We start from the raw sequence: 22992 nt of genomic DNA on the forward strand, positions 1-22992 counted from the left end.
TGGATGCTCTGCAGTCACAGTCCTGTACTGAAGGCCAGGAGTCTCTTGCAGACTCATCAATACTGAGTCTGGATAGAAAGCTGAAGATGCTGGAGTCTATGTCAGTGGAGGACAGCCTCAAGACCAATACTAGATGTTCACAGAAAGAAGAGGCAAAGGCAGGCAGGCACACACTGCTGTGCCCCCAGACCTTTTTATATCTGGGCCTCCTATTGGAAGGTGCAATTCACTCTGAGGGTGGCCCCTTGGTGGTTGATTTTCATTATCAGCTTCACTGGATTTAGAATCACCTAGCAGACAGATGGCTGGGAATGGCTGTGAGGGTGTTTCCAGAAAGGCTTAGCTGAGCAACACCAGCATTCGTCTCTTTTCTTTTTCATGACTGCAAATGCAGTGTGAGCTTACATTCCTACTACCACAACTAGAGCCACGCCCCGGTATACTCCACAACCCCCAACCCCGGCACCCCTAGATGGGCTATATATTCAAATTTGAGCCAAAGCAGCTTTTCCTTCTTTAAACTCTTGTCAGGTACTTTGCCACAACATTAAGAAAAGTGGCTAATAAAATGGTTTCTGCTTGGCCCTTCTGCTTTGGACTTAGGGTAACATAGTAACTTGGAGTGAGATCGTGTGGTGTTAGAGGCTTGTTCACTTCATTGTGTCCAGGAAGCAAAGACAGGAAAGCAAGAGGAGGCCTGGATCCCAATATCCACTCCAAGTGCATTCTCCCAATGGCCTAACTTCGGACTACTAAGCGCCACCTATCAAAGCTCCACCCCCAACCCCCACTCCAATAATGCCATACTTTCAACACACGGCCCTTTGGGAGATACTTAAGACTCAAACTCTTGCACCCTCTTAAATTATTGTATGGTAGCTGCCGGCTCTGCTGGCTATGACAGATTTCTGTGCCCCTCTAGGGTCTACAATTAAGACTCCAAAAGTTACTCGCACTGGCATTCTCCCATCCCAAAGCTTGCCAGTCATTCGAATGCTCTGCTGCTTTTTCCAGACGCCCCAATTGTTAGCTTGGCTGCTATTATTTCCTCAACACTTCCTTCTGCCTCTACGAGGAATGTCCCCAGCACCCAGTGCATGAGACTGGTGTTGTCGTTAAGCAAGTCATGTGGAATGTAAAGACGGTGATGTGATGGTGAAAACCTCGGCCCCTTAGAGGGCTCCGTTGCATGTGCACAACGTGACAAATTAAATATGCGAATGTCTTTGCTCCTTGAACCAGTGCTTTGCAGGAGCAGGAAGAGGTTCCAAAAATATCTATAAACTGATGTGAGAGGACTGAGCTTTCGGCCATCTGAATAATGATCTCCCTGCTGAGAAAAGGGCAAACAGTAAATAATTTCCTTTTATTTAATACGAAAGTTACAGAAAATAGGACTTTCACATTTATCTCTAAAACACTGTCTGAAAATTGTCTTGGCTCCAGGGAAAGTTTTTTAATACAACCAAAAAATAACCAAAAAGAAAAGAACACTCCAAAGGCTGATTTTTGCACTTATTTTGAATTCAAAAAGTACTCTCCAAGGAGAGGGCATAGGGAAGGGAGGATAAATGTTAAAGTCCATAGACCTTTCCCATTGGGGCAAACTATGGGAGATAATGAGACAGAAATGCTTGACAGGTCTCCCCAAGGAGAAAGCCACCAGGCTGTTTCAAGCACTGCTGCAGAGGCCTAACAGCAAATTTCTTAGATTTTTCACCCACAAAAATTCTAAGAAAATGAAGCTAATTTTGCAAGGAGTTAATTCCAATTTCCTGTCATATGCTCCTTTAATTGAATTACAAGAAGGGGGTTATGGGACAAGAACACTTCAATAGCTACAGCCATATGTCCAGTCACACATAAACATTTAGTAGACATAATGGAAATTATCTGGGATGTCTGCAACTTTTTATATTTAAATAATTAATTAGAATTTCAAGAACTAAATACTATTAAGTTCAATGCAGTTACATAGGACATATTTCTGCTGTTATACCCAGAAGTCCTGCAATGCTTTGTGGGACTTGTGTTGACGAAGCATATTGTATAGAAATAACAGTGGCAGATTGAACCTTTAATAAAAATGTGGAGAAGACACCTTGCAAGATAAGCTGAATGGCCAGGCATGTTAGTACACGCTTTTAATCCCAGTGCTTGGGAGGCAGAAGCAAGCAGAACTCTAAGATCAAGGCCAGCCCCACCCACATTGTAAGCTCCAGGCCAGCTGGAATTCTGCAGAGTAAGACCCTGTCTCAAAAAACCAAAAATTAAAAAAAAAAAAAAAAAAAAAGGCTGAGTAATTAAGAGAGTAGGAAGAAACAAGATGTTGACCACCAATGAAAGGATTAGATGCTGTATGTTCTAATTTGGTTTCTGTTTGCTGTGATAGACGTCATGACCAAACGCAACTTGGGGAGCAGAAGAATTCATTACATCTCACAGTCCATCCTCCAGGGAAGCCTAGGCAGGAGCTCAAGGAAACCAGCAGAGGCTGTGAAGAGCATTGCTTTCTGGCTCGCTTGCAGCCTCACATTCAGCTTTCTTAGCCTAGGCCCACCCACCTAGGGATGGCACTACCCACGGTGGGCTGGGCCCTCCTACATCAGTTAGCAATCAAGAAAATACCGGCACAGACATGCCCATAGGTCAGTCCAATGGGGGGAATTCCTCAGTTAAGGCTCACTGTCCCGGGTTTGTCAAGCGGACAAAAGAAGCTAACCACGACACTCCAACAAAACGATAGGCGATTTTCAAAAAATACCCCCATTCTTGTATCTGTGTTCAACTCTTTCCGTCAAGAGGAAGACGCTATCGCTCTCTCCCTCAAATCATGGGTATCTAAGGACTTACCTTGAAAGCAAAGGCAGTGATGTGGCTTCCCTGGAACTTCTGAGCTTCAGCCTTAAGACGCCTCCTTGCTTCCGTCTGTACTTTCTTAGAAACAATCACGTGAAGAAACTTGGTCTATAGTATAAGGCAGTGAAAGACACATAAAGAAAGACGCTGTTATGGTTTGGAAGTAAAAATGCTCTCCACAGGCTCTTGTGGTTGAACACTTTGCCCCCCGTTGGTGATGCTGTATGCTGTGGAGCCTTCGGAGGTGGGGCCTAGCTGGAAGAAAAAAGTCCCTGGTGGAGGGAGAGGCACCTTAATGTTTATATTCTGGCCCCACTTCCTTTCCCGTCTCTGCTTCCCGGTCCACTGAGATATTGGCAAGCAGCCGTCATATACTTCTGCCGCCACAGAGCCCCCTGCTGTCATGCTATGGAAGACTACATCATTCAAATTACAAGCAAAAAATAAATATTTCTTCCCTTGAGTTTTTCTTCCCAGGTATTGGTACCAAGAATTGGGGTCATTGCTGTAACAAACCTGATTGTGAGGTTCATAGGCCTTCTGAATTAGAGTTTGGAGCTGTAGACTAGAGAAGCCCCGATGCTGTGCCCAGTGCTTAAGGGGCCATTTGGGGAGAGTTCTGAAGGCTTATTCAGAGGTAGTCAGTAAAGAGCACTCATGAAGCTTTAGAGGGGAACAAGGACTCCATCAGGAGCTAGGCTAGAGGCCGTTCATGTTATATTTTGGCAAAACATATACCTGAATTCTGTTAGTGTCCTAAAACTTGAGGCTGAACTCAAAAGAAATGGACTAACCCATTGGCAGAGGATAGCATTCAGGCAGTGCTATGGTTACTGCTCTATATTTTTAGCCATTTTACAGTGATTACAGAGCAGCAAGTAGAGCAGAAAGATATGAAAAATGTGCAGTTTGGCAAGGAAAGAGGTATGAGTGGGTTTAAAGCTGTGGACAGGGCATTTGTCAACGAGATTAGCACCATTAAAAAGAAACCATAGCACTTACACAGAAATAGTCAGAAAGGTGACTTGGAAAGACTGCACATGGAGCACTCCAGGGTTTAACCATGTGAACACATTTGAGAGTACTCCAAAAGATAAAAATTCAGGGTATACTGCTGAAAACAGGCCACACAGGGAAATGTCTTCCAGGTTCAGCCACAAAGGCACACAGAGGCCAAGGGGCCTAGGTTACACCTTGAGCTGGCAGCGGACTTTGGTTGTGGTACCCACATAGTGCTGTTTCATAAGCATGGAAGAATAAGGGAGTCACGAAGGCTTACACCAGCATTTCAGAAAGCTTCTGAGGTCAGGTAACATATACTGCAGTGAGGGTGTTTCAAGAGACAGTTAAAACATGATGCCTCTGACTTAATGCATGAACTCATATGATTATAGCATTACTGAGAGGCAGTGAAAGCTAGGAAGTGGAGCCTGGTTGAAGGAATGGCACTGTAAGCTTGTGTCTGGGAGCTACGTCTTACCATAGCTTTGTCCTATGTTCCCTTCCCCTGGTTCCTGGCTGCCATAATGTGAACTGCTCTGTTATACCCTTTCCATGATGATAAACTGACATCTCTGAAACCGTGGGTCAAAGTAAATCTTTCCCCCATTTAAGGTGGCTTTCCTGAGTATTTGGTTATGGGGCGGCAAGAGCCTGACTAATAAGGCCATGTGGTGGAATCCCAGAAAGCTTAAAGACACAACATAGCAACAGTTGCTTCCCAAGGATGATCATGCAACTCTGGGTGGAATGAAGGAATCTAATGGCAGTTTGTTCAGAATACAGGGAAAAGAGAGGCAAAATAGAAGTGAAGTAAGCAGTTATTAAGCCAATTACCAGAGCCAGTGATTAAGAATCTTGGGGTGGGTCTGGAGAGATGACAGTTAAGAGCACTGTCTGACCTTGCAGAGGACCTGGGTTCAGTTCCCAGACTCTCCACTTAGCAATTCATAACCATTTGTAACTCTAGTTCTGGGGGAGGGAATCCAGCACCTCTTCTGGCCTCCATGGGCATTGCAAAACATGAGTGCACTTATATTTATGCAGGCATAACACTCATACATATAGAAAAAAGTTAATTAAAAAAAATCTTTTAAGCTGGGCGTGATGGTGCACACCTTTAGTCCCAGCACTTAGAGGCAGAGGCAGGCAGATCTCTGTGAATTCAAGGCCAGCCTGGTCTACATAACAAGTTCCAAGCCAGCTGGGGCTAAAGGGAGACACTGTCTGAAAAAAAAATTTTTAAAGAATCTTGGAGAAATTTCTGGAAGTATACCTTAGAGTCATCCAAGTTAAGCTACAAGAAAACTGGACTGAGTAAATACAGAAACACACACAGAGAGAGAGAGAGAGAGAGAGAGAGAGAGAGAGAGCTCTTGATGATTTTCCAGGAGGGCTGAAAAGGAAGTGAAGTATGCCACTTGATGTATTCTGGGAAGCTAATGCTTGGAGAAAGGCACACGTGCTGATTAAGGCCTAGATGTGAGATCTGAGACCTCTCAGTGAGAGAGAACTCACAGGCCAATGTATCTGAGGTTTTGCACCGAAAAAAGCCATGTCTCACTCCTGTGTGTTACAGCATTCATAGGCAGTCAAGTGACAAACTAATTAACACATAAAAGTCCCCAGAAACTGCTAGGACAATAAAAACTGTGTTTCACAAGGACATATATTTTATTTGATAATAAGAGAAAATATAATAACCAAAAAAGCTTGAAATTCCAAAACATATGACAATTGAATTACTGTTTTCATGACAGAAATTTTCAAGGTGATGAGAAAGAAGTGGACTATTAAGCAACTTCAGTAAAATATTCTGCATACGGTAAATTAAAAACTTTAGATTGGAATTTGTACTTTCTAATGTTTGTTTATAAATCAACTCCTTGATAAATCAACCGATGTACTTGATACAAATTAATTTAATAGATTTTAAATATTAACCTGTTAAATTGTAATTTTTGATATTGAAATTATTATATTGGTAAAACACATTTACCTTATAATGATTCTTTAAAAGTTCCCATAATTTTATTTTCCTTTCTAGCTTTCGGCACTAGTTAATTAATTAAGTAGACACTACTATTTACAGAAGAGATTCAAGTATGTGATATAATTGGATGAAAATAACATAATAAAATAATGACCACTAGTTCTTTAAACATCAGTTGTTTTCCTTCTTTCTGTGTCTACAGTATAACTGCTCTAACAAGAGCACCCTAAAGAACCAAAACATAGACAGCATCCTGTTGTGGTAACTTAATTTTAAGACATGTAAAAAGTTACTATACGTAAAATAATCATTTTTGCTTGGTACTCAGTTGTCAGGGAGCCTGATAGAAAAAGGAAACTATTTTTGTAGTTTCCTACAAAGAAGGAAAAAATTGGAGAAAAGAATTTCCTTCTGTTAATGCAATTAACTAATTAAGTATTGATAACTATTTTTATTGCATTGCACAGCCTATAAGCAACTGCAGTCATGACTTTATGACTTTTGTTTTTGTTTTTATTTTTTTGAGACAGAATCTTCCTGTAGCCCTGGCTGGCCTGGAACTCATTATGTAGACCAGACTTGCCTCAGTCTTACAGAGATCTGCCTGCCTCTGCCTCCTGAGTGCTGGGATCAAAGGTGTGCACCACAACACCCAGGTATGTAGTCATGACTTAATACACCTAAAAACTATTTTATAGATGGAAAAAAAAAGGAATGAGAGACTGAGAAACCAGCCTAGGGCTGAACAGCCAACAAGGCCTGCACTGACCATTTCAAAACAAAGCAAGAATTTTGGTGGCCTTTGTAATAGAATTATTTCTAATCTAGAGCATCAGATTGATGATATTGCTAAGGATTTAGGACAAAAATCACCACATTTTCATAATGACATGGAAACCAGAATAATATTAGCCCAAAAAGAAATCTTAAGTCTGCTGATGCCATTGTTTCAGCAATTCTTTATCTGGAAAGATGGAAGTGGAGTGATGTAAGTTTCTTATTCATTTCAACTGGTAATAAATGTTCCTTCTATAGCAGTCAAAAAAGGTAATTTTAAAAGATGGTAATCCTTGTATCTAAAGACATATTACAAAATTTTATAACTGTATAGAAGTGTAGTTCTTTTGGGAGGAGCCTAAAGATTATTTGGTTCAATTGCTTAAATCCCTAAGGCGTTGTTCATCCAGTGGTGGTCCCAGATCACATTGTCACTGAGGGTCGGAGTCTCTCACTCCTCCATGTGCTTTGTCTTACTCTGATTGATGACTGTTATGTTTGGGTCCGAAATGTCTCCACAGGCTCATGTTTGAATGCCTGTTCCCCAGATAGTGGAACTATTTGGAAAGGCTGTGGAACTTCTAGAAGGTAAGGCCTAGGTTGTGTAGGTAGCTCACTAGGGGACCTTTGGCTCCAGCCTTATCCTCTGTTTCCTGGGCTACTGTGATATGAATGCTTCTACCACGTGTTCCCACTGCCATGAACTCTGCATACCCTGCCGCCACCATGTATTGAGACCCTCTAAAACCATGAACCAAAATAAGCCTTCCCTTCCTTGTTGTTTCTGTCAGCTATTTTGGTCACAGTGATGCAAAAGTAATTAATATGTTATCTACTTTAACTTCAGTATAGCAAGAGGACCCAACAAACACCCATGAAAAGTCATTGTTCACTCATTAACAAAAGTTTAAAAGCCCTATAAAGAATGCTTGCAACTTGCAGACTACACAAATGTGTGGCTCCTAGCACATGCATTAAAATAAATCTGCAAATCAAGAATGTTCCTTTGATGGACAAGCTTCAACTTGATCAAACCCATAGCCCATCAGGTGGGTGACTGAGTTATCCCAGCCTACCTTCCTGATATAACACTTCTGATATGATTCACCACCACTTCAGAAAATATCTGCTATGGTTTGGATGTCTTTGTCTGGGTGTGGAGATTGTAGGGGAGATTTTGAACTAATTTTGCATCTTCAGCACTACTGGAGAAAATGGTTTGCAACATTTTTTAACATGGGCTGATAAAAAAATTACTTGTAAAATAATTCTTATGTATAAATATATGAGTGTGCACATATATAGTTATTTATGCAAACATATATATATATATGGAGAGAGAGAGGGAGAGAGAGAGAGAGAGAGAATTGGTGGTAGTGATGTGAATCAGACCTAGAGCCCTAATCATGCTAAAAGTGTGCATTACCTTTTACCTACATCCAAGTATATTATAAATACTAAACTGATTTCTTTATTTTCTAATCATACTACCACTTCCAAGTCTACATGTACTCATAGAATTAAAATAATTATAATACCAACTAAAGAATATTTTTATAAGCATGACTATCTTGCCACCTTGAGACACAAAGAAGGTTATACTGCTTTAATTTTCAAATTAATTACTGAAACACTCACGTGATGGTAGATCTTCTTTGTCAATGTCACTGGATTTTTAGACGATCCTGGAAGCTCACCACTGGGTGTGTCTATGAGAAAATATCTTTAGGTTTGACTAAATTGAGAAGACCCACCCACCCTTGGTATGAGCAGTAACAATCTATGAGCTGGGCCTTGGTCTCAGTAACAATAAGAACGTGAGCTGAGCATGAACATTCATCTTTCTCTGTCACCCGCTGCTTCATGCCATTATCATGACTTTCTTGCTGTGCTGGACTTCACCCTCAATCTGAAAGCCTCTGTCCTTCCTTCAGTATGTTGCTTTTGTCAGGAATCTTGCCACAGCACTAAGAAAAGTAACTAGTACAGAAAATTTGTACCAAGGAGTAGGGCTATTGCCATTTTATCCAGACAGTGCTGTTCCTGGGCCTTTCCACCTGGTTTGTGGGAGGAATGCATAAGAGTTTGGAGCCATGAGCTAAAGAAGCCCTAGAATCCTGTAAGCAGAGCCCAATGGGTCATTCTGGTGGGAGTTTGGGAGAACAGAACAACATGAAAAATAAGCACATTGGAAGCCCAGCTTATGAGGTTTCAAGGGGAAACAAAGACTCTGTCAGGAGCTGGAGTAGAGGTCATTCCTGTTACATTTGGTAAAGAATCTGGCAGTGTTTTGCCAGTGTCCTGAGAACCTGAGTCAAGCCACCATGCCTTCCCCAATGTGATCAATTGCATCCTCAAACTGTGAACCAAAATAAACCTTCCTTAAGGAGCTTCTTGTCAGGTACTGTATCACCTCGACGAAGACAGTAGCTCTATGACCCACTTTTCCAGAACAGTCCAAGAATTCTAGAAATTCATTCCATCTAAAGTGCCCAGTCTGGCTTCTCAATAGCAGACAAAGTGCAATGAGCCTTGTCAGTCCTGTACTTGTTACTTTTCTCCTCACTGTGACCTAATGCCCCACAAAGCAACTTAAGGAAAGAGTTCTGTAGGCTCACAGTTTTAAGGAATACAGTCTACCATGGTGGAGAAGCATGGCGGCAAGCAGCTCCGGAGCAGCAGGAGCTACAGCAGCTGCTTGTGCACATCTCTGTGGATCATGAGGCAGAACCAGCACCAGACTACAAGCCTCAAGGGTTAGCCCCAAGTAACATCTTCTCCTGTTAGGTCCCACTTCCAAATGATCCACCTTTCAAAACAGCACCACCAGATGAGGGCTAAGTATTAAAGTACATGACCCCTGGAGGGCATTTCACACTCAGTTACAACATTTCTCCCCACTGCCCATTGGCTCACGGTCATTTCATGTGCAAAACAGCACTAAGTGGTTACCACCAAGTTCTTCCTGCTCAAGGTGTAACCTGGCCCTTGGACAACAGCTGCAGCAACCTCTCTGCCTTTGTGGCTGAGACTGGGAACACATTTCCTCAGGTGACTTTGATGGAGTAGGATGCCATGGAAACTCCCTTTATTCAAGCACTTTCTTTCTTAAAAAAATACTTTATTATTTTTATTTTGTGTGTATGAGTGTATTGCCTGCATGTGTGTAAGTGCACCCATGTTGCACAATGCCCATGGTCAGAAGAGGGCATCAGATCCCCTGGAACTGGAGTTACAGATGATTGTTAGCCACCATGTGGGTGCTGGGAATCAATCCCAGGTCCTCTGTAAGAGCAGCTGATATTCTTAACAGCTGAGCCATCTCTCCAGCCTCTTAAGCACTCTCTTTCCAGATGGAAATTTTTCATGTTTGAATTCTTATACTTAGAGCTCTCAATGGATGATTTCTTGAGCTCAAGGCACCTTCTAGCTTCCCAGTGCAAAGTCTGAGGTTTCTCCTTAATGCAGTGATCACTTTAACAGTTACAGCCTTGTCTGCCATGTCTGCAACGTGAACTGTGTGTACTGTCTTTTCCTTGCTAATCTGCACATTTTTATATTTCTGTTTCTCTCTCTCTCTCTCTCTCTCTCTCTCTCTCTCTCTCTCTCTCTGTGTCTCTCTCTCTCTCTCTCTCTCTCTCTCTCTCTCTCTCTCTCTCTCTCTCATATTTATTAAGAAGAATGAGCAGTAACATGGGACAGACTAAATGCTATTCTACCTTGAAATTTCCTCCACCAAACAAGTAGGTCCATTATTTTGAATTCAGCTTCACTGAAGTTTTCAGGAAATGGGTGAAACAGATTCTTCGCCAAGACATGGGATGAATAGTCTCTAGTTCAATTTCCAATAGATCCAATAGAATCCTTATTCTTCTTAGAAACCTCATGAGCATTAGTCTTTCTTGTTTGTCTTTCTACAGGCATTCTGGTCTTCAAAACTCCCACCAAAGTGGCCCCTTAATCTCTGCTCACACTGTTTTAGAGTTCTGTAGCCTGTAGCTCCAATTTCTTCCACACTCCTCCACAAACCTCCACGAACTTACAAGGTCAGGTTTATCACAGTAAATCACCCAATTTTTAATATCAGTTCTGTATATTAGTTACTTTTCTTGTCACTCCAACCAAACACATGGTAAGAAGCAACTTAAAGGAGGAAAGATTTGTTTGGGTTCACAGTTTGATGATAGAGTCCATTTTGAAAGGAAAGCCATTGGGGCAAGAGGGTCTCATGGCTGCAGAAGCAGGGACACAAGCTGCTTGCTTACATGGATCAGAAATCAGAGAACAGGAGTTCTGGCATCCTTTTGGCTTTATCTTATTTGTCACTCTGTATTCTGTCCAGGTCCCCAGGCCACAGGCTGGTGCCATCCATATTCAGTGTGAGTCTTACTCCTCAGTTAATCCTCTCTGGAAATGCCCTCATAGGCATTCCCAGAAGAACGTCTCCTAGGGGACCCTAAATCCAGTCAATTTGACAGTAATTAACAATCTCAACTCTCCCTCTTGTCATCTTGACCCCAAACACATCACTTTCAAGCCACAAGTCCGTGCTTTTACTGTCATTGTTCGTGTTTTTGCCAGAGAATTTTTGAAAGCCATGAGTCACTGTCTTACTCTCTATGTGATTTCATTGATCATGTCATACAGTTCATAAATGGTGCTTTATGATTACAGTTTTCTTATTTGCATTAATCTGATCAATCATTGTGCTTCAAATTCACCCAGGCTAATGGAGGCAGGCTAGATCCTCAGCCTTTTTTAAAGGTTGCAGTTGAACCAACAAGCAATGTGCTATGCTGATTCAGGGCCATAAGTCGAGAGATCCTCTTTCTGATGTCAGTTCCATCTTAGAATGCCTTTGCATCCTTGCAAGCCAGCCAAATAGCAGTCTGTACTACCCCAATGATAATTCAATAAATTGACCTTTAAAAAATCTGTTCTAGGTATTTTGTTTAATTCTTATAGGGACTCTTTGAGGTAAATGTTAATTTTTACCTCATTTTTTTTGCAAATCAAGATAGGGAGATAAAAAGTAACATAGTATTGTTACTAACAGGTTGTGTTTGGAGACTGGGGATTTGAACCTAAGAAAGCTTGCTACAAATCCTCTGCTTTTAAACATATCACCCTTAAACTCAGAAAGGAGGGGATTAAAGTTTTCATGCTTCCTGATCCTGAAAGTTCTAAGATTGTACAATTGTCACTCCTTCTGCACCATCTCTACTCAGTACCTAAAATATTGTAGAGCAGAGACTTTGCCAAACAAAAAAAGGAGTGACGCATTCCACACAGAGCAGTCAGGAACCCATGTCTAGAGTGACCCAGGCCATACAAGTCATCCTTTCACAGATAAAGAATTAGTCATTTTAGTGATCTTTGGTCTCCACCTGGATCAAGTATCTGGAAACTTCTAAAACAATGCTTCTTAACATGTTTCCATGAAAATTGTGTAATGAAACATTGTTATCTTCATTTTCACTGTTCTTGAACTGAAATCTAATATTTTCCTTAGTTATGAATATTGTTGACAAGCTGCAATAATATCATCAAAAACTGTGAGTTTATAGCCAACTGAAATTACATCTATTTTCACATTACCACAGTTTTCAGATATCTCAAAACATCTCTTACACCTAGTCACTACTTTGAAATTCACACTGGTTAAGAATACTTATTTAAGAGACAAGGTTTCCTCTAGGATCTATGTCCTCTCCTGCCATGTGTATCTGTCTGAGTAAATGGACTGCTCTCCCTGTTGGGGAATCGAACCCCAGTCTCTGGAGTGACAGGTGGAGATACTCACCACTATCCTAATGAGGAAGTAACTCTCTCTCTCTCTCTAGACAAATGAAATTTCTTACCATATGCTAACTATGGATCCTTATATTTGCAGACAAGGATACTGTACACCACTCATCAAAGAAGCTTCTTTGTGCAACAGATGGAGGCTTCTGCAGAATTCCACAACTGGTCAGACACAGAGAATATACATCTGAGAGATGCCCAGGACTAGGTGGCATATCTACAGTTGAACATCTACACCTAAGGCTCATGGAACATAATGGAACAGGGGGTAGAAAGAAAATTAATGCATCCCTCAACTCTCACCAGTAAAGCTTCCTTATACAACAGAGTGCGATGCACACAGGCCACAACTGGCCAAGTTTTAAAAGAATAAGAGACCACAGTATGTGTGTCCCTGGATAGGACTCCTATATTGAACCTCACCCACCCACAGGTCAGGGACCATTGTAGAAGAAGGGGCAGAAAGATTCTAAGAGCGAGGGCTGGTCAATGAACACAGGAAAGCAGACTTTCAGGCCACTGAAAGCTTGCACATGTGAACTTGTGGAACTGGCAGCGTCGAGCACAGGACCCATGCCAACTAACTCAACAAGGACCCAGAGGGGAGGAGAGAAATGGGGGGGGAGGCTCTAGACTGAGAACTATTGGAGACTGATTAATGGTGGGTGAGGGAGAGTACAGCTTATATAGGATCTCTGGATGAGCTGACTAGACTCCACTGGACAAATTTATACTGAAGGCACAAATGTTTTACTGAATAGGACTTAACATGTATGGTGGAATACATGAGGTCCTGTGAGGGGATAGAGGGACATGGGGGAGGGGGTCTAAATTTGATTAAGAAATGTATGAAATTACAAAAGCTCAGCAAAAAAATTTAAAACAATAATACTTATTTTAAAATGTTGTTCTTAACACATCAATAGAAAAACCACCCACATTGCTTAATCAGAAGTATATGTTAGTAGTTTGGTAATGATATTTCTGTGTAATTAGTGTTCTTTGTGTAATTAGTGTTCTTTAATATGTTTAATGGCAGCATTCTAAGAATAGATTTATGGTATAGAAAGATTCAGAAATCACCTTCACTTTATTTATTTATTTTTGCAGTGTTGGGATCAAGCTGGGGGCCTTACATACTGACCTACATCCCCAGCCCCAGATCCCTATTGTAAATGGATTTCTGTTTCTGTTCCTTAGTCTTGGTCCTTTCCCATCTCTGCAATACCTTAGATCTCATTTATTCAGCATAACAGTCTTATCTTCCATTTTTAAGGTCAGCTGTAGAACTTGTCAGGCTCCAGAAACATCATAACAAATTAGGTGTTTTCCCTCAGAAAGTTCTAGAACCTAGGTTTGAAATCAAAGCAAAGTCTCTATGTAGGGAGAGAAAGAACTGGACAGGGCAGATGTAAGATGCTACTTCTTTCTTTCCTTCCCTCTCTTTTCGTCTCCTTTTACAAGTACCAGACCTATTACTTCTCCTCACTCCTACTTTACAGACACTTCACCCTACAAGTCTTTTGTACATCTAAGCTCTTCTGGGATCTACTTTTCAGAGGACCTGAAATGACCTAACCTACTTTTGGCCCATTGCTTTTAGAGAATCATTGCTGCTGTGGCACATCTCTTATTAGCTATAGCTAGGGGGCTCATACATCCTGGTTTGTCCAAGACAGTCCAGTTTATATTTGCTGGCACGCATAATTATTGATAGTCCCTGTACACTCTCAAAGTCTCCCATATTATATAACAAATTCTAAGGTTATCCCAGGTATAAACTATCTTTAAAGACTCACCCAATAAAAGATTTCCCACAATATATTTCGTAGAATACAACTCTTAAAAGATGATCTAGGAAAAACGGCTCAGTGGATGAATCAACATGGGAAATACACTTGTAAATTCACAATATCAGTGTTCTAAAATTTGGAAAAGGTCTTGAAATAGAGACTCTTTCTTACTTGATTATTACTCAATGCTTCCCAAGTTCATTTAACCACAAACCAGTTTTATCTTGAACTCATACTACTGAGTGGATCACTGCCAGGATCAAATTCTCTCTATTCACAGCTGCCCTTCAAAACAACTCGGAGTGCTGGGAGGTTCAGAGGGCGCTAGCTTGCTAGCTCAGAGGTACTGACTAGATGCATGAAACAACTGGGTGCCAGTCTGTTCTGGCTTCTGGTTCACCACCAAGTGCAATTCATATCAGCAACTGTGATCCACAAAAACACTTTGGCCGTTGGTTAAGTGAAGTCATTTGGATCCTAGTGGTGTTTTTAATGGCTTCTAATTTTACTCATAAAATTTTTCAATCGTAAAAATCCTCATTTTTTAGTACCAAATGGGGAATTTTGTCAGCAAATCACTTGATCTACAGTCATTAAGGTGATTTCAAAGAGCCCCTTCCATCTGGTCAGTTTTCCTGTCCCTAGCCCTGCCAAGACCACACCATAAACTCAGCTTTCCAATTTCGGCTTCAGCAGTTAGCTGCTTCCATATTTAGTGCATATTAAGCTCATTTAATCTCTTGGTTTCCCTGATATGTTATGTACGTATGTGTCCATCTCATCCCTCTAGATGCGGATCCTTATAGGATAAACAACACACGTAGACATATACACCTTGCCTAGGTGTTTTTAAATGTATGTTGCCATGTCAGCTCACATGTTGGAACTGAAAAGTGGTGATATTAAAAAGGTCTTTGGGAGGGAATTGTTAAGTTACTTTCCTTTTGGTAGGTGATTAAGCCTGCTTTCATGAATGGGATTAACACCGTTACAGAAGAGGTTACAGTTGCAGAGAGCTGCCTGGCTCTTCCGTGAGAGGAAACAAACTTTATTCCCTTCGCCCTTCCCTCCTCGCCATCTGCAGCTATGGCAGTTCCCTCTGGAGGATGCAGGAGCAATTCACCACTGAAAGGCAGACAGCAGCCCTCACTAGCCTCTGAATCTGCTTGGAAGCATGAGACTGGATTTCCTAGTCTCCAGAGGCATGAGAAATAATTTCTATAAGTTGCAAATGACTGCATTTAAGATGGTTTTGTTATAGTAGCAGGAATTGACTAATTTTTTGTTGTTTTGTTTTGTTTGTCTTTTTGAAGCAGGGTCTCCCTGTAGCCCCAGCTGTCCTGGAACTCATTATGTAGACCAGGCTGGCCTTGAACTCACAGAGATCCACCTGCCTCTGCCTCCCGAGTGCTGGGACTACAGGCATGCGCCGCCAGGCTTAGTTTTTTTGTTTTTTTTTTTTAGGAAGGAAAGGAGGCAAGGTAGGGAGAAGAAAGAGAAAAGGAAGAAGAGAGAGAGAAAGAGGGGAAAGGAGAGGGAATGAGGGAATGTAAGATGCTACTGGTAGAAATAAAAATTAAAACATGGCCTGATGTTTATATTTTTAAAAAACTAATAGCATTTGGTCAAAACAGTGCCTATGGTTTTGTTCCCGTATTTTATAAACTATGTTGAAAAAGTGTTTGCAAGGCAAAGAGCCTAGGAAAACAAAGCTAATGAATAAAGCATTGGGACCCACTGGGTTTTCATTGAAGAAACCCTGATTCAATTCATTTTTGCCTTATGCTACCTTTAGCCATCTCCCAAACTACAAATTAGACAAAATAAATATGAATTAAATGATGTGGTAGTTTTAATAGAAGTATCCCCCAGAGGCTCCAAGTATTTGAATATTTGGTCAGTTGGTGGTACTGTTTGGAGAGAGACCCTTTAGGGTGTATGGCTGTCTCTGTTTCCTGAACCTACTTGAAAATGTATGTCCTCAACCCTCTGCTCCAGCTGCCTCTTGACATACCTCCCTCACCATAATGGACTTTTATCCCATAAACCAAATAAACTCTTCCTTCTATTAGTTCCTCTGGTCATGGTGTTTTATCACAGCAAGAGAAAAGTAACTAAATCCGAAGTTCATACCGGAAAGTGGGCTGTTGCTGTGAAGAACCTGAACATGCTGGTTTTTGAAGGAATGTAGAAGACTTTGGAAATTTGGACTAGAAAAGCAGTTGAATGCTATAACCAGAGTTTGATGAGCTGGTCTTGTCAAGGCTCAGCTCTGGGTATTCCAGAGGAAGACAAGCAAGGACAAACAGCAGCTGAGATATTCTGGCAAAGAATCTGGCTGCCATCTGCCCATGGCCAAAGAACTTGCCTGAGGCTAAATTTAAAAGTAATGATTAATTTCTCTGGCAGAGTCAATTTCAAGATAGCCTAAAGTTGAATCTGTGGCTTATTACTGATAAATTTTATGCAGCTGTATAGTGAAAAGAGCATGTGAGGCAGAAAGAAATACAAAATATTCATTTGGAGAGAGAGCACTAGAAAGCTTAATGTTATAGCCAAGGTGCATGCTGGAAAAGAGACACTCATTGATAAGGAGATTAGTTCCATTAAGGAGAGACTTCCTGATCTATACTTGGAGAATGGAAAAAGGACCCCAAGAGCAAGACCCCACCCACCTAGGCCTCCACCTTGTGAAAGAGAGCCTATGGGGTTTTCTGCTCCTAAAAAGCAATTGCTTCAACATACAAAAGCAGTTTCAAATGTGATTCAAGGGCAAGATGGCAAACTTTAATATCATCTGCATGGTGCTGGCTTTAGAAGCATGAAAGATACAAGAGTGAGGGGGTCATCAATATTTTCTCCATGGCTTCAGAGAGCTGTTGATGCCAGGCAGGGGAGTCCCTGCATGAAGCAGTCTCTGGGAGGTCCAGAGGTCCTGAGAGGCCATTGTGTAACACTGTGAAGATGAAGTCCAGGCTGTGTTGGAGCCCCTAAGATGTTGAAGACATCAGAGCTGTGAGACATCTCCCAAGGAGGGCTGTATACATTGAGTGGAGCCAATCCAAGGGTGAGATGAATGTTACAGAAGCAAATCTGGAGGGGCGGAGTCATCTAAGCCCTTTGTAAGTAAAGTCTCAAACATCACATGTAGCTACAATTTGGTGTTTGCCCTGCTGGATTCCAGTCTTGTTTTGGTGTGGTATGTCCTCACTATGCCCCTATTCCTCCCTTTTAGAATGGGAGTGTGTATTCTGTGTCATGGTATGCTATAAGTATGTAATTTGCTTTTTTTATTTAGCAGGGGCTTATGGTTAAGAGATTGCCTCGAGTTTCAGAAAAGACTTTGGAACTTCAAATGGTGTAGTGACTATGAAGGACTATAGGGACCTTAAAAGTTGGACTAAATGCATTCTGCATTATGATATGATCATGAGCCTATGACAGCCAGGGAGTAGGATGTGGTAGTTTGAGAAATTTCTCTCCATTGGCTCCAAGTATTTGGTCAGTTGATGGCACTATTTGGGGATGGTCATGGAACATTTAGGAGGTGGGGCCTTGCAGGAGGAAGCAGGCCACTGGGGAAAGGCTTTGAGACTTCGTACTCTTGCCCCGTGTCCAGTTTCTCTCTTTGTGCATGCTTAAAGATGTGAGTGCTCAGCTTTCTGCTCTGGCTGCCTATTGTCATGATGGACTTTCATCCCTCAGAAACCATAAGCCAAGTAAGCTCTTCCTTCTGCACATTGTCTTGGTCATGGTGTTTATCACAGCTACGGGAACCAACTAACACAGAAGGAAAGCTATGCTGAGTGCTCTTGATTTGCGGGAAGGGACAAGTGTTAAATCATAATCTTTCGAATCTTTTCATAAGGAGATAGTTTCTTTGCTGCTATACAAATAGCAAGATCGGGCTAGAGAGATGGCTTAACGGTTAAGAGCACTGACTGCTCTTGCAGAGGACCCGGGTTTGATTCCCAGCATCCACATGGCAGCTACAAACCCTCCTTAACTCCAGTTCCAGGGGAATCCAAAGCCCTCTCTGACCTCCGCGGCATTGCACGACATGGGTGCACACACTTACATGTAGGCAATACACTCATACACATAAAATAAAAATAATAAAATATTTTTTTAAAAAAGCAAATAGCAAGATCTTCATTTTTTTAAAATAAAAATAAAATACGGAAGTCAGGGACCATGCATGGGAAAAAAGGGTACCAGTGAGAAGGGAAGGCAGGGACAAGAGACAGTAAGGAGGGCTAATATGAACAAAGTATAATGATAAATGGGATCGTGTAATTAGGAATATATAACAGAAACTGTAAACTGTAAACAGGAAAATGTCATAATGAAACTCATTACTTGGTATGCTAACTAAAACAATTAGTAAAAAAAAAAAATTAACAAAAATACAATCCCAAATTCCTTGATTTGAAGAAATTAACAATAGTACATTATATTATTATTTATGTGTATGATTGTTTGCCTGTATGTATGTATGTGCACCACATTCATGCCTGGTGCCTATGGAGACCCTGAGAACTAGAGTCACAGATGGTTGTGAGCTGCCATGCAGGGGTTTGAAACTGAACCTGGGTCCTCTGCAAGAGGAGAAGTTGCTCTTAAGTGCTGAGCCATCTCTCCTGCCACTATAATATTATTATTTTAACTCTGACTCCTTTAATACAATATCTTATCTATGCTAAATAGTGTTCCGTTAAAACATAAACTGAGAAAACAGAGGACATAAACTGGACCTGTGAGCTCACGCCTGCAATCTCAGCACTAAAAAGGCCGAGGGACAACTTCAAGACCATCCTGGGTCGAATAGTGAGCTCTGGGCCAGCCTAGGCCAATTGCAAGACCCTCAAAAAACAAGAACAAAAACAAAACAACCCAAATTCCTTTTTTCTTTTCTGTTTTGTTTTTGAAACAGGAGTTTGTGATCCTCCTGCCTCGGCCTCCCAAGTGCGAGGATTACAGGCATGTAGGACTTCAGTTTGGGGTATTTTGCTTGTTTGTTTTTGTTTTGAAACCAGGTCTCATGTAGCCCAAGATGGCCTCAAGCTCGTTATGTACCCAAGGATACCCTTGAACTTTTGATCTACCTGTCACCACCTTCCAAGTGCTAGGGTTACAGCCACACAACACTGCATGGTGCTACGTGGTGCTAGGGATAGAACCCAGGGTTTTGTGGATGCTGGGCAAGTTCTCTACCAACTGAGCTACATCCTCAGCCCCACTACAAAATGTTTTTTCAAAATATTTAGCTAGTGATGTATGATGATGTTCGCCTAGCAAACTCTAATCTGGCTTTCTGAACGTCCCTTAAAATGCAGGGTGTGCTGGTTAGCTTTACTTGTCAACTTGACACCCCTGGGTTGAGGGAGTCTCAAGTGGAGAACTGTCTCCATGGGATGCAAGCCTATGGCCATATTTGTGGGGCATTTTCTTGATTGTTGAGTGATGTGGAAGAGCCCAGCACACTGTGGGCAGTGCCACCGCTGGGCAGATGGTCCTGTATTGTATAAGAAAGAAGGCTGAGCATGGGTGGGGGCAGGTTGTCAGGGGAGCAAGCCAGGAAGCAGCATTCCTCCATGGTCTGTGCTTCAGCTCCTGCCTTCAGATTCCTTCCCTGAGTTCCTGCCTTGGCTCCCCTTGATGATGGACCTTGCTTGTGAGCTAAATAAACCCTTTCCTCCCCACAGTGGTTGTGGTCAGTGTTTTCATCACAGCCATATGAAAGCAAACTAGAGCAAGAGAGAAAAAAGAAAATCATCACAAAATTCTAGGTGCCTTGCTGATAGTCACCCCCCCATCATTACCCTCTCTTGTCTCTATTCCCCTTTCTCACGGACCCCCTTCCTCTCCACAAACAGTCTCTCCTTCTGCATTATTACCTTTTAAAAAGTCTAGGCCATTCAGTTTAATGATAAGTCCAGTAGAATTGTGCACTGAGCCAGAAGATCTGAAGAGACTGAGCAGACTTCCTGCCTCAGTGTCCCTCCCAGGTCCCAGATGAAAGGCCTGGCCCAGGAACCCTATGGGCATCTATTGATGCTCCACATGAGTCCTCTTTGGAGACTCTCGGGATGCTGTTGGCTTCTGCTCCCCGCCACTGCATCCCTCCCCAGGTTTTGCCAGATCCCATTTCCAACTTTCACTTGGAGGTTGGGACCCTCATACAATCAGCTTGGCGGAAAGGCAAACGAGGGCTGGAAGTGGTGCTCTCAGTTTTAGAAAATTAGTCTGCACAGATTTGGTCAAAAACAAAGTGTCTATGAGGGAACAGCCAGACCTCACGCCTCACTCCGAACTGCGTACTTGACATTGCTCCACTTAAAACTGCTGCTGACATCCCGATTCCAGAGTGAGCTGAAAGCCTTCACTGTCTACCTTGCATCCTTTCAGTGTATCCCTACCAACAAAAGGCAACCCCTTCACCTATCATGCTACAAGCTGACAATTCTTGATGCCTCTATCTTCTCTCCCACAAGTGAGACTGTCAGTTCTGTTTTGTAGGTATCTGCTGAAGGCCTTGCCTGCCCATCGTCACCACACCACTTCCAGCCAGCATCCTCACTTGCTTTCAGTAGTAATTGTGTGATACTTACTATTATGTGCCAACCTCAACCAGACATCCGTTCAAACATTATTCCAGGTGTGTCTGGGAATGCATTTCTAAATGATATGAACATTTATTTAAGTGCGCCAACTAAGGCAGACTGCCCTCTCTAATTTGGGTGAGATTCGTCCCTTCAGTTAAAGGCCCTGATAAAATGGAAAGGCTGACCCTCTTCCTGAGTGTCTCAGGTGGATGGGTGGATGCTTGCTGTGTTGTTGTTGTTGCTGCTGTCTGCCTTTGGGCTTGAACTGAAACATTGGATTTTCTTAGCTCTTCGCCCTCCCAACTTTGACGCTAGAGCTTAGACCATCAACTCTCCTGGGTCTCTGACCTATGGGTTGGGCCTAGAACTACAGCAGCTGCCCTCAGCCTCCAGCTTCCTGACTGTAGACCTCTGTAATCAGATGAGCAGATTGTTTATGACAAATCTCTGTCTCTCAATGTGTGTGTGGACATTGGCATCCTATTTTCTGTTTCTCTCAAGCACATTGGCTGCTCCAGTTAGGCTAATCATTGCAGAGCCACAGTCATCCCTAACTGTCCCATTTTCCACAGAATACACATCTGTCACAGCAATACTCTTTCTCAAATCCTATGGGCTTCCCATTCATCTGTGAGAAATGCCCCCAAAGCCCCACGGAGATTGCATGATCTGCTGTCCGGCCCTTGAACTTGGCTGTAGCCACATTTGGCTTCCTTTACCTAAATGTTTCGACCTCGAGCATTGCACACTCTATTTCTTCCATGTGGTAAGACACTAACTATAATTTATCTTTTATCCCTTTTATTAAGCAAATTTTGACAACTTTCCAAAACTGCAATTTCAGGGCAAAGGTTCTATTATACACTGCATGCTGTATTTTCCTTTTTGACCACACACAACCAAAGGTGCCTTATGGAAACCGTGTAATGGCTTTTCCCAGACATAGCTTGTCTGCCAACCCATGGTGTTGCCAGCAGCTCCAGTGCCACCAGGAACTGCACATAGGGAGGCTCCGGATAATTTTCATTAACAAAGATTCATGGGTATTCTATTTTCAAGAAACCTATGTAAATAAAACAACACAGACTAATATAAAAAAATAAAGCACTGTTTTTTTTTTTTTAAGTAGCAGAATACAGAATCAGCATTTCAACAAACTCAAGGAGTTTCTGGTGTAGAGTACAGTTTGAGAGACATCAATGGTGTAGACCTGGGGTTAATTTTGCTTTAAAATGAACACACGTGGGATATCAGAGTATCAAACTGTCATTAGTCTTCACGAAGACACAAAACATTGAATGATGGAATTATTAACAATCTTAATTTTCTTTTCTTATTTAAATGCATATCCTATATCTCCTGATGTTATGTTGAGATGCACATTTCTGTGCATATGCATGAACAGGTCAGAGGTCAATGTCAACTGTCTTCTTCAATTGCTCTCCACCAGTGAAAGACAGGATCTTTTTTTTTTTTTTTCACTGAACTTCAAACTCTCTGGTTGGCTCAACTGGATGGACAGTGAGCCCCTGTCTCCACTGTCCAGTATGAGGTTACAGGTCACACAGCCATACTCGGCTTTTCATGTAGGCACTGGGGTCTAAATTCTGGTCCACATACTTACACACAAACACATTACACACTGGACAGTCTCCCCAGCCCCAAGATGCATACTTTTAAAATGAGGAAGCAATGCTCTAAAAGTAATTAGTATATACTATCCTGTTTTTAATATATGGTTCACTCACATTACAGACTAAAACACAGACCAGAAAGGAAATAGGCTGATAAATAGAGGCTGTGGCAGGATGCTCTCTTCCTTTGCCTTCTTAGTTCTTGACTCATTTAAAAATTTTTTGATTCAGGGATTTTGTACAATGTATCTTGATCAGATTCAGACCCCTTACCCCTCTTCATCTCCACGTTACTACCTACCTCTGACTTCATGTCCTCTATTATTATTTGTCATTTTTTTAAGGCCTATCTAGCCTAATCTGTGTTTCCTAAATGCTTTTGAGTGTGGGCCTATCCCTTGAAGTCTAGTGCACCTACCAGGTATCACACCAGTAAGGAAAACTCTCTCTCTCTCTCTCTCTCTCTCTCTCTCTCTCTCTCTCTCTCTCTCTCTCTCTCTCTCTCTCTACTCACACAGCAGCAAACA

The sequence above is a fragment of the Nannospalax galili genome, unplaced genomic scaffold, assembly GCF_000622305.1.
Source record: "Nannospalax galili isolate Female #2095 unplaced genomic scaffold, S.galili_v1.0 scaffold976, whole genome shotgun sequence".
Taxonomy (NCBI): domain Eukaryota; kingdom Metazoa; phylum Chordata; class Mammalia; order Rodentia; family Spalacidae; genus Nannospalax; species Nannospalax galili.